We start from the raw sequence: 13,006 nt of genomic DNA, 5'->3' as shown, positions 1-13,006 counted from the left end.
ACCTCAGCCAATGGGGAAAGAGAGAAGGGAAATGCAGCTGTGAAATTGGGATAAAAAGGAGGCTGCATGCTCCAAAAATTGGTGACATCCCAGGGGAATGCCCCGTGGCCTCTCCCTTTATTCGAATAAAGCAAGAAATGACTCCTCTGCCTCCTTTTTGGACATAAACCTCTGGTGTTTGTGGATTAATTTTCCTAACAGTGCCGAGTGGACTTTGAGCTGCTCGGAAGAGCCACACTGGTGTTTGTGGGGCTTAAATAAGCAAGGGGGCAGAGGGAAGAAGCTGCTCCTGATGCAGAGCAGCTGCTGGAGAGGGGCCTGTGAGGGAGGGGCTGCCCCACCAGCACCCCTCAGCCCGTGCTGATACTTTCCAGGAAAAATCTGGCTCCCATCACTTTGGCAGGGGTTTATTTTTGGAAGGTTTAATAATGTCCGTGGTGCGCCTGTCGTTCATTCGAAATACAGACCCTGTATTTGTATTCCTAGGCAGGATTAAATATAAAACTGGCCTGGCTCCAGCTGGCTGCTGCACCAAACGTCTTTGACACCAGCACGGTCCAAGGCTGTAAAGGCACGGTCCAGGTGGCAGTTTTACAGCTCCTGTAAATGAATCCCAGCCCTGGACAGCCCTTTCTGGGGCTGACCTCCCCCTGCTCCAGCGGTCACTGCAGCCTGGTGTGAGTGTGGCCTCAGCACACACCATGATGGGGTGGCTGGACCACGAGGTGTCCCAGCACAGCTCTGGCTGCTCCGAGGTGACATGAGGCACAAAGTCCCAGCTGGTGGCCTGGTTTGTGGCCCTGCCTGGAGAGGAAAAGCGAGATGAAGCATCCCAGAGCAGAGAGGAGAGAAGGATGTCTCCTGTTGAGGCTATGGATGGAGCTGGGCAAGCAGAGGCAGCCTGAGAAAGTGAGTCTGGTTTCAGATGGAGCCCCTGGAGCCCAAAAAGAGCTCTGTCTGCTGCAGGGATATGAATGAACAGCTTTGGATCTACTTTGACATGGTCTGGAATGGTTCTATACCTCCAGGAATTGCTCAGTTTGCTTTGTTTATTTAAAGAAAAAAATCCCAAATCTGAACACTAACACCATCTAACCCTGGTGATTAGAGGAGCTGCTGCCCCGGGCTCAAGGTCTCTCCTGGGCAGCAAGACTCTCCAAACATCTTGAGACAAATGTCAAGCTATTAATGGAGGCTTGTGTGGTGCAGGGAATTGCAAAAGCACTGTTTGGAGAGGTCTGGACAGAGGCTGGGTGGGACATTACGCACCGGGAGGGTGGCAGGTGACCAGAGCAGCAAATCATCAAGATGCCAGCAGAGAGACAAAGGAGGGGAGCACATCCTGCTGACCTGCAGGGATGGGACAAGGCAAGGAGGGCAGGAGAGGGAGCACAGCCCTGCAGGGTCAGGCTGGAGGTGTTTTTACAGCCTGGCTTTTCCAGAGCCCTCTGATCCCCGTGCCAAGGGACAATTCTTTACAGGGTGCCCGGGGAAAGCAGCCCAGAATCTGGGTGCCAGGAATGCAACCAGCCCCTGCTCTGCTGCATTTTCAGGCCTCCCCCTGTTCTCCCATGGCTCATGCACTAGAAAGCATAAAGGGTTTGGCTTTTACCAACTTCAATAAAACCTGGAAGGGAGGAAGGTGGATGGGCACAGATGGGAGGAAACGCTTTCACAAGGGACTGCTTGAGAAAGGCAAATAGAGGATTTTAGAGTTCTGAGCACCCAAATGGCTTGAAAATTGACTCCATTTTCCCCCTGCCCCCACCAAGTATCTCCTCACTGATCTGCCATAGTTCAGGGTCACCTGAGTCCAAAGCTTCATTCCCTCAAACCACGAATGTGCTCCACAAACCTCAGTGCAGGGCCTGGGAATAACACAACCCACTTGAATGAAGAAATCTGAAAAAAAATAATATATGTGCTGCACCACAATTACAGGTAGAGAAGGTATTTGAGGTGGTTAGTAAACATGTCAAAAAATAAATACAGCTATTCAGTCAGCAAACAGCTGTGTGATTATAACCAGGAAAATCTACCCCAGCCCAAAACCAGCTGAGACCCAACAACATGCGCTTATTAAGGAGTGGTATTTTATTTTGTGTGCACATTTTTTTGGAAGGAGGTTGAAAATATTTTGCCCACTCTTTATTTTAGGAAGGTGAAACGTCCCTGGCGGATTTCAAAAGCCAACCTCTCGGGTATGTGTTCTCCATGCCAAGACACTGAGTCACGAAAGGATTGGAGGAAGCTGTTGGAAGTCCAGACAGGATAAAACAGCTGTAATTGAGGAGCCAGCTCAGCTCAGTCTGCTAATAACCACACAGCCCTTCCCTGCCCTCAGCCTACAAGCTGAGGTCTTTGCTTGCTGCCACTTTCACAGGCTGCCTGGTTGTTTCTTGGGGTCAAACTTGTCCACACCTATTCCATTCTGAATGACTGCTTGTGTCCCAGCCAAGCCTGGGGTCAGGAGTGTGCCTGCAGGCTGGGGAGCTCTGTCCTCGCTGCTTTTCCCCAGCAGGAGCTGACAGCCCCCAGGCACTGCTGCTCTCCAGGCTTCAGGTCTTTGTCCACCCTGGCACACCATGTGTGGTAGCAGTGTGGGACACATCTTCTGTCACACTCTTTCCTTTTGTTTGGTGCATATGGGGTTGCTGATGCCTGATGATGTTGAGGGCTTACAGAATGAAGGGACTGTGATCCATAGGGATCACGGGGCAGGGTGGTACACAGCACATGTGGGGTCTAGATGTGGGAAGGTCCCAGGCTGTTTGCCCAAGGAAGTTTCTGCTTCTGGCTGCTGGTGTTTACATCACGGTGGTGGAGCAGGGACAGGAGGAAAGGTGTTCTGGTGAAGCAGGGACAAGAGGAAAGGTGCTCTGGTGGAGCAGGGATAAGAGGAAAAGTGCTCTGGTGGAGCAGGGACAAGAGGAAAGGTGCTCTGGTTGCTCCTCAGTTGCAGCAGCTCCTCACCTGACATGTTTCATGGCTGTTGATCCCATCCAGAATGTGAGCTGCAGACACAATGCTCCTTCTGCCTCTGCTCCAGAGTGGGGTGGGATGAGTGGCCAGGGACAGGACCCTTGTGACCCCAAACAAGTAACTCTGATGTGTCTCATGGGTCAGAGCATTGGCTGAAAGTGCAAGTCATGTTTAGAAGGATAATCTTCATGGCCCAGTTCAGAAGCTGAGCTGAATTTCCCTGATAGGAATGCCCTGTCCATAGAGCTTGGAGCCCTCTGTCTCCTGGAAAGAGCCCTGGGAGCACCACCTGGGCTGAGCAGGGAAAGGAATGTGGAGGACGTGCAGATGGGGCAGGACAAGGTGCAGGAGGTGGATGGAGAGGAAAGGTGTTGAGGGACAGTGAGGAGAGAAGGTGGGAGCATGGGCAGGGAGAGGCACAGGGGGAGCAGTGAAGGGACAGAGAAAGGGGTTCTTATTTGCAAGGGAAGATGAGTCAGGGAAGGGAGGTACGAAGCAAAGGAAAATCTGAGGAGGGCTGAGAAGGAAATGACAAAAGTAGCCTGTGGGGATTTGCTCAGTGGGGCCCCTGCTTGGGCAGCTCTGGGTGTGGAGGGGGCTGCCAGGTGCTGCTCGGCAGGGATTTGAGTCACAGCAGGTCTCACCACGTCTGGGCACCGTGCTGGGCTGCAGCCAGGGAGTGCCAGGGCAGTGCCACTGTCACCATCCTCTGCCCAGCCAGTGGGCTCGGGCTTTGCAAGGACAAGGAGCTGCTTTGGGAACAGTCTGACTCAGGAATCCCGTTTTATTCTCCCCCCCACTTTGTTTTGCTGTTCTCTCCCCCCTCCTCCTTTTTCTTTGTCTGCTAATGCACAGCAGATGGGAGGAAATGCCATTTTAAATGCCACAGCATCCTGATGAAATGCGATGGGTTATGGCAATCTCGGATGAATCATGGCATGTGTTTTGTGCACAGGCCCTGCTGCCCTCGCTTGGGCAGCTTCAGCTTTCTCCCTCCAGCTTTGCAAGTACACTGAGGATCATTCAGGCCTCCCCACCAGCCTGGTGGCAGGTGCCCTCCCCGACCTGGGTGTCCAAGTAACATTCATTCATTTCAACAGATGCATTTCTGGAGGCCAAACCAAGCCCATGATACTTTGCCAGTGGTGAAACCAGTGTTTAGTTTTGAAACATCTGCTCCACATTGCCTTTGGGGATTCCAGGAGTTATAAATGATACTCAGTTCTCATGTTAGGTTCAAAAGATTTTTGCACAAGGTGGAAGAACAAGATCAAGGGAGCCTCACCTGGTGTATCACAGCCCTCCCCCTCACCTCCAGCTTAGCCCTTGGCCCCTCTGGAAAGCTGTGTCCCCACACCTGCCTCCTGCTTGGCCCCACAGCCAGGATGGACTCACAGAGCCAGACCTGAGGGCTGTGATGTGGCTGCTTGCTGTTGAGGCTTTGCTTGGGGTGATCAGATCATTTCCCCTCAGCTATGAGGCAGGCATCGAATAATATTGACTCACTCTCTGGCAGCTTGCTGCCAGATGAGAAGGAGCAGCTCAGAAGTAAAAAGAAAAATATTAAAATGTATATATATACCCATATCCCAACAGCTCCATCACTGGAACTCAGAATGACCCAGCCCTTTTAGTTTCAAACTAATTAACTAGGGGGAAAAAAGTCACCTCTGAGCCTGTGGAATATAAAGCAGTCTTTTAAATTTGGTAGCTGAAAGAACAGATTTGAGAACTCCAACGAGCAGAAGACGTGACATTAACATTTTGTTGCAATATGCTTAACAGCCTCGGTTGGAAGTGTCTCTGGCTGTGTCTCACTGCCTGTGTGTCTGCTGGCGTGGCAGATACTCAGTGCTGGCACTGAACATCGAGTAGCATTTGGCCATTTAATTTCTCATTTTTTTGGGGAGCAGATCCAAGGCACATGGGTGCAGTGAGCAGAAGGGCTGTTGTTATTAACCAGCCCCCAGCCCAGCCCTGCTTTCCCCCTGCTCTCCTTTGTAAGCCTATCCCTGTTAAAAGGCCTGGCAGCCTCGCCTGCAGCACGGCCAACACCAACAGCCACAACAGCTCTGCTGTGTTGATCCAGGACTCAGCAGCTCTACCTGGGAGGAGAGGGAAGGGGCTCTGTTTGCCTTCATGAACTCGGGGATCTGGGGTATTATTTTTCTCCCATCGGGCATCCTTTGCTGCTCCCAGTGAAGTCCAAAGGTGTGGGGCAGGAAAAGGGGAAGGAGGCAGCAGTGGGAGGCAGGGGCTGCTTGTGCTGGCGTCCTGCTGTGGACCTGAGCTGGGATTTGTGTCTTTCCAGCCTCCTGAGCTTCCTCAGCTCCATTCTTGTTCCTGGTTAAATGCCACAATATGAGACTGGGAAAGAAGGAACAACCCCTTGTTTTTCAGCAGCCCAACTGCTGTGGCTGTATCCTATTGCTTTGCCTCAGGACACTTCCCTGTTGCTTGTGCTCCCACCAGACCAGCAGCATTTGTCCCCTTAGCCTGGCAGTCTCTGTCCCACAGTCCCTGACCATAACCACCACCTGTGGCCGGCTGGTTTGCTCTGAATTCTCCCTGTGTAGAGTCTGGGAGGCTGGGGAAGAGAGGAAGGCTCAGCAGGATGGATCACGCAGGGGAGCACCACTGTGCAGCAGCATGGCCCACCACCCTAGCATGGCACCATTCTAGTGGGGCACAGCCATGTGCCAGCAGTGGGGATGCAGCAATCTGAAAACAGGGTTAAAAACAGGGAAAAAGAGAAAAAGAATTTAGGCCTCTCATTCTGAGGGTTTCTGCTTTGTGCATTAGCATCCCTTCCTGGTCCCCTTGTGCCTGAATGTGGCTGCTGGGCACGAGAGAGCCCCGTTAATGGGCTCTTGATGTGTGTTTATTTCGTTTAGCACATCCTGAGAGCCCTGGTGAGAGCCTCAGAGACGTTCATTACGCTGATTGCTTTCCCTGCTTATGAAGATGGAAAAAGCCACAGTGGTTAAAGGAGTGGAGTGGACAGATGCCAGAAGCTTTAGTGCTCTGGGCAGCCATGGAGGCCTCCTTCCTTAGGAGTTTTGCCTCAGGAAGAGGAGGAGAGTTGAGAAGGACATGGCTCCCCCCGGACCTGCACTCAGTGACCAAGTGGCTCTGGGTTGAGGGGGGACCCCACAAGGGTCATGACACCCTGCAAGGGTCTAGCCTGCTCTGGCAGGGCTCATCTGAAGGCAGGGGAGACTTGTGTGAGCACATCCAGCATGAACCTTGCCTCGTGTCACAGTGCTGCCAGCCCTTCCTGATGCTTGGGGTGGGCAGGGCAATGGTCCTGCTCACAGCATCCTCATCCTCTAAAAGTGTGGGTGCTGAGCCAGCCTGACTGGCTGCAGCCCAAACCCTCTGCCCCTGCCCAGCAGAGGAGCCACAGAGGGGTGGGTGACCCAGCACAGGCTCTGCTCTCTGCCTGCCCTCTGCCAGACAGGAAGGTGGGCAGGATGGAAAGCTTGTGCTCCTGGGACCCAAACCTCTCTGCTCCTGGGCTTCCCAGGTGAACTATGAGGAACTTTGCTTCTGCTCAAGTGGGACACAACCCCACACTGGCTCAAAACAGGTTCTCTACATTAATGTAACTTGGATGTACCAGAAAAACTCAAGTTTAAGGCAGAAGCAACATGTACATGTGTGCTTGTGAAGAACTAACATGTGGGAGGACAAGATTTGCACCTGCACTGATGGGTACAGCCAAGATGAACCTCTGTAGCAACATTAGTGCCTGTTCTCCCTGCCTTGCTGAGGGGGCAGCATGGCCAGAGATGCCATGTTTATCTGTGTATGACAACAATATGCAGGAATTGCAAACAGATTTTTGCCTTATCTTGCTCGAGGGTTGTTGCAGTACAAGGATTTATTTTGGCTTTTCTGCCAAAAAATGTATGCAGAGATTCCACCAAAGCACATCTATATATGTTTCTCTTGGGAACAGAAGAAAACCATTATCTGAAAAAGCCCTGCACTGTTATTAATCTCTGGAGCTTTATCCAAGTTTCATTAGGAATCTGGACATACTTGAAATGGCTTTCAGATAAAGCTGAATGAATCTCTCTGTGTCTCAGAGGCTGATGCAGCTTAATTTCCTAGCTAAGATTTGGGTGGGTTGGGAATTGGGTAGGAGATTTTCAGCCACCTAAACCGGGGAGGAGGGAGTGCCTTAAAGCAACCCAACCTGAGTGACTTGCAGGCACTTTCCATGGCTTGCTGAGTGTGGGGTGAGCAGGGATGTCTTTGTCGAGGGAAGCTCCTCCTTGAACTTGAGATTGCCTTGGAGACTCCTGACTCATGGGCAGGAGAGCTGGGAGAGCCCATCCTGCAGGGGTGCAGAGCCTCCCCTAATCCCTGGGAGCAAAAGCCAAAGCAGGGATGCTGCAATGAGGAGGATGCTGAATGCACTCCCCTGCCTTCCCTGGAGCAGGAGTCCTGGCCATGGCCACCTCAAAGCCACAGCCAGCCTGCCAGCCCTTGTGAGCCACAAGAGGGTGACAAAGTGCCATCCTGTGCTGTGGTGGCCCAGGACAAACCCAAAGGTGTCCCGGGCTGGCAGAGGACAGTGATCTCCTTTGGAGGGCAACCAGACACTCTTGGAAAGTCCTCGATGAAGTCCTGGATGGAAGGGAGTGCTGGCTGGAAATGGAATGCTGGTACTTAGGAGCTGGGGACTTTTTATTCCACCTAGCTTTAGTTAGCATCAGTTCTGGCATCAGCAAACCATTTTTGTTGCCAAAAGCAGGGGGGGAACTCCCCAAAATTGCTGTAGCAGACAAAGAGAAAAGCCTTGCCCTTGCTCCCCCTTGGTGGTCTAATGTGAAACCCATGTTTTACAGTAAATTTGGAAAAGCAGAGAGCTGCTCCATGGCTGGTTTTTGTGCTCATGGAGAACTCATGACCAGCCAAACCTGCACCTTCCAGTGCTCCAAACGTGCTGGGGGCTCAGGGACATGGATTGGTGGAGGAACTGCCTGAACTCAGACAAGGATGGGATGGAGGCAGCTTGGTGCCACTGGACAGGATGCTCCAGGAGCATCTGTGCCACCTGAAGTGATTCTGAAAAGGGAAGATGCTCCTGCTCTTCTTTCTGCTTGGGATGTCCCCAAGGTGCCAGTGTGTGGTCACCCTGGACATGTCACACCTTATAGGCCTTCTGTCCCTGGCCATGTACTGCTGGGGGTCTGCTGGCCCTGTGGGGACTCTGTTGCAGATCCCAACCCTTGTGGCTCTCCCTGGGAAGAACCAGTGGCCCCTTCTGCCTCTTCTCCCTCCCTCTGAGACAGCAGCATTGCCCATGGTGTGGTGTGGTCAGACTGGGGAACTTCCTGCAGGATGATCTTTGCAATTCTGTGTCCAGAAGGCACTGTCCAAGACAGGAGATTGCAGTGCTCTGGGAGGTTTCCAAGCCCCAGTCTCACCCTCCCTGTGTCCCAGGAGGCTGGGGCAGCGGGTGTGGGCTCGAGGCATCTCCAGCCTGGAGTGCCAGCCCCAGCTCCCTTGCAGCTTCATCTGGGCTGGGATGGGAGAGCCCACAGTGCAGCAGACACCAGGGTGGCTCTGCCAGCCTCTGATCTTATCTGGCTGCTGAGGGCTGGCCCTGCCTGGCTGGAGAGCTGGGCAACATTTTCCCACAGAGTGTGGGTTCCTTTTACCCCTCATGCTGTTGCAGGAGTGTATGTATAGATATGGTATATTGGGATGTATATTATGGATATGGTATATTGGGATGTATATTTGCAAATCTCCTCGCTTCTAGCTGTTTCTGTTGTTATTGGTAAAAAGGGGACAAAGGGGTGATTACCCCTAAGTGCTTTGGGAGGTGCATGTGTGGCAGGGACATGGGGTGATGTGAAGGAGGGAGGGTGTGAGCCTGGGTAACACAGGCTTTTCCTTGCAGCTGCAACTTCTTCACTGAGTTTACACTCCAAGGAGATTCTTCTCTGTTCTCTTTAAATACTAGAAGTAATTAGAAGCTGCTTATGAGTAATTGCTTGGACTAAGGAGTCTGGTTTCATTTAAGTGGTTGGCTTGAAACGCCTGATGGTTTGGTAGGGAAAAAAGTAAGAAAGACTCCTCTTTTAGGCTCCCAGGAGCTGCCATGGGGTTAAAGCCCACCTTTCCTCACCCATCTGGGACTGTGAAGCCCCCCAAGAAGGAGGTGGGAGAAAACATTTTCTCCCTTGAGAAGGGTGGGGAAGATGGAAGAGTTGCTGGTTATGCCAAAACTAACGGGGCCAGGGTTTTTCAGAGAGAAACAGCTGATCCCACGCTTACCTTCAGTCCCACAGCAACACACAGGAACATTTTCTGCCCCTCCCCAAGGCAGAACTGTGAAAGCCCAAAGCCAATGTTAACGACTGGCTTGTAACACGCTGGCTTTTACCGACCTCAGTGAAAATTGTGACAATAAATCTGCCTCAGGCTCCAGTCGTTAAGTTGTCCTCAATACCACAAAAATCCCTGCAGATTTGGTGTTTACTTTGGCCCTGCAGACGCTGTGCTCTGTTTCAGTGTTAATGGCAGGGGAGATTTTCGGGGCTTGGCCGCGGGTTTGGTGGATGGAGGGAGCGGATGGAGGGAGCTCAGTGCCTTCAGCACATCTTATCAGCTTCTCCATCCGTGGGCAGATGAAACACTGCGAGTCAGGCGGGGTGAGAAGAGATTTCCCAACAGGGTAAGCAGGCATTTGGAGGCAGGAGGAGTGTGGGAACTGCAAGGGAGAGGAAGGTTTGGGACCTGGGCTGGGGAAAGCTCTGTTCCCTTCTCCTGGCTGGGAACTCAGGCTGAGGGGCAGGACCATGTGCGTGGCATCTCCTTGCACAAGCTCTGTATTTATCCCCTTCCTTGTGCTGGAAGCACATCCTGATGCATCCCAGAGACCATCCTGGGGATGTGGTGCTGAGGAGCTGGACCAGGGCTGACCTGCGCAGCCGTTCCCCCGTTATCCTCCATCCCTGGGCTCTGGTCACCTAGCAACTGTGCATCAGATCGCACAGCAGCCTGAAATAAATGGTGTTCAGCAGGACTGTGAACCCTGCCGGGCCCCACATCCGCATCCCCACTGCTGCAGCCTCGGCTCTGGCAGCTCTGCAGTTGCCAGCACACAGTTTGTCATGTGCTGCCAGGGCAGCTACATAATCCATGCTCATGCTTTCCCCTTCCTGAATCCCCTCCATCATCCCGGATTTAAGCCAGTCCTGTGGCACCTGGTACACTGGGAGCTGCTTTCAGCATATTTGAGAATCAGCTTCTCTCAGGGAGGGATCCCAACCCTGCCTTGACTTGGAGCTGCATCCCCTGTTTTCATTTAGCTTGGTGTTTAGGGGAGCTGAATATGGGTTATACCTTTCCATTTATAGTTTTAGCAAAGCATGATTGGATTTTGTTCCAGTCATTTTTTATCTTGACTAAAATGTCGGTTTTGAAGACCTATTATTAGCAATTTTTTGTATAGCTTCTGGATTACTGCAGATAATCATGAATCACCCTCTGCAGTATTGATATAGGTACTCAAAGCCTCCCAACAACCACCCTGTAAGTTATGCCAGTGATTACAAGCAGAAAACCCTCAATGGTAACAGGTGGGATTGGAATATGGGGATGATGCTCCACATCCATTGTCTGCAGAGCACATTTCTCCAACAGAGCACATTTCTCCTCCTGTGTGTGGCAGGAGTCCTGGTACACATGCTGTAATTCAGCTCCAGCTCCCCGTTCCAGCCTGGGACTTTGCCTCCAGCCCTTTCTCAACATTTGTCCTGCTGGGTGCCTATGTTGCCCTACATGATCTCCCAGTGCTGGGTTTGGTGTTTTCTGTTTAGGAAACTGCATCTCTTTGCTTGATCTGGTGTTTTTACTGGTGCCTGGTGGGCAGCTGCCTGCACTGGAGTGAGCAGAGCTCACCCTCACCCATGGCTCCAGGAGGAGGCTGCTCCAGGCCCCTCTCTGCTTTGGAATGAAGTTATTTGCACCCTTCACAAAATCTTAGAATCATTAAGTTTGGAAAAGCCCTCTAAGATCATCATATCCAGCCATTAACCCAGAACTGGCAGTTTTACTCCTAAGCCATGTCCCTAAGCACCAAATCTATATGTTGTTTCAACACTTCCAGGGATGCTGATTCCACCACTTCCCTGGGCAGCCTGTTTCAATGCTTCACCACCCTTTCAGTGAAGAAATTTTTCTCAACATCCAATCTAAACCTCCCCTGGCAAAATCTCACCCTGCAGAGTTTGTCTGCAAATGCCATGTGCTGCCTCTGAGGAATCACTCCTGGAGCTTTCTGTTTGAGTGAAATACTCCAGTGTTGTCCTCAGTAAATTCAGCTGAGAGAAACTGGGTTTTATTCTCATTATTCTGCTCTGTTTCTCATTCAGGAGGGCGGAATACAAGCTCCAAAGTTTAATTTCTCTGCTGACAGAGATCACTGCACAGCCAGGAAAGGAAGCTCTGCTGGGCTTTGGGCACAGCTGATACAGCACCATGGTTGTCCTGCACCTCTTCTCTGCTGGTTTAAGGTCTATAGGGTGTCTGGGTTTAAATCAAACCTTCTGGTTTGACTCCTCTTGGGAAGAAATAGCAACAGCAAGGCTGCTGTGTTACAAACCCAGGGCGAAGGGAAACCCAGGGTGCTCAGTGTTCAAAGCTCCATTCCCTCATATTTTGCTTCCCACCCTGGTAAAATATCTGTGGGCACCCTGGGCCTTCGAAGAAACTTCAAAGGAGGCAGCACACCCTCTTCTGTTAGCACTGAAGACTGATGAATAATAGAGTGGACCCACCCACTTGTACTTTAATCTGTCATGTTCTATGGAAATTAAGCCGTTCTTTTACAAGAAGGCAATTTGTGCTCTTGGCATCCTGGGCGAGAAAGAGCTCTCATCTCCTGCTGGATTATTGATACCTTTTGTATTAAGCAATGCAGCGTCTAATTGGGCTCTTTGCCTGTTCTGAACCACTCCCCAGACACTGCTCAACAGCACAGAGACCTTTGGAAAGGGTGGGGGCAGCAGCTTCCAGCTCCTGTGCCCAGGGCTGGCTGCTGCCTGCAGGGATGGGGGAGCAGCTGTGGGGTCTGGCTGGATGTTCTCCCTGCCCTTCTCCAGCTCCAGCAGTGTGGTTGTGGACAGCCTTGATGTCAAACTCTTTGAAATGCCACTCCTGAGCTTTCTGACTCTGTCTCCTGCCAGGATGGAAAACAACCCCTGGTGCTGGGGAGCAGCAGCATCTCTGCCATGGCCCCCAGGTGCTGAGCAAACATGTCCTGGATAAACAGGGGGCTGTTTGCCTGAAGGGGGTACAGGTGTGAGCCCTGCTGGCACGGGCAGGTGTGTTTTCCTTGTGCTGAGGTGGGGTTATAAACAAGCAGGGTGCTGAGGCCATGCTGCCCTGCCCTGCTGCGAGCTCAGCTGTGAGAAAGGGCTCCTTGTCTGGGGCAGGCACCTGAGCCAAGCTGGGCTTCACCCTGCTCGTGCTCCATGCCTTGGCTGGGGCAGCAGGCAGAGCTCTGGGTGGGCACCCTGCCCACCGCCCTTCGCATCTTCTGCCAGCCCAAACCCACTGCCTGCCTTTGAAGAGGCTGCACCTGAAAGGGGAGATGGAATTTGAGGGCAGGCAGGAGCCAGGAGGCTGCCCAGCCCTGGGGAGAGGATGGCTGGTCCCTTGCTCTGCTGTGGCTTGGGAGGAGAGCCAGGAGCCTGGTGGGGTATCAGGAGGACAAGGAGGGGCTGGGGCTGCTCCCGTGGACCCAGGAGTTTGCAGAGTCCCTCATACCTGAAGGCCATGGCTGATCCAGGAGGGAAACCTGTTCAGGGAATCCACCAAAGGTGCTGGGTTGCAGCCTGGAATGGCTTTGGGATAGGGAGACATTTGCCAGGCAGGTGCTGGGAAGAATTGCTTTTTCTTTCCCAGCCTGGGTGAGGCTGAAAGTGATGCCAGCATCTTGCATACTTTGAGGATTGAGGAGTTTCTGTGTCTCCCATGATAAATCGTGTCAGGAATGAAG

The sequence above is a fragment of the Ammospiza caudacuta genome, chromosome 16, assembly GCF_027887145.1.
Source record: "Ammospiza caudacuta isolate bAmmCau1 chromosome 16, bAmmCau1.pri, whole genome shotgun sequence".
Classification (NCBI taxonomy): domain Eukaryota; kingdom Metazoa; phylum Chordata; class Aves; order Passeriformes; family Passerellidae; genus Ammospiza; species Ammospiza caudacuta.
Note: the sequence above shows the minus strand (reverse complement) of the source record.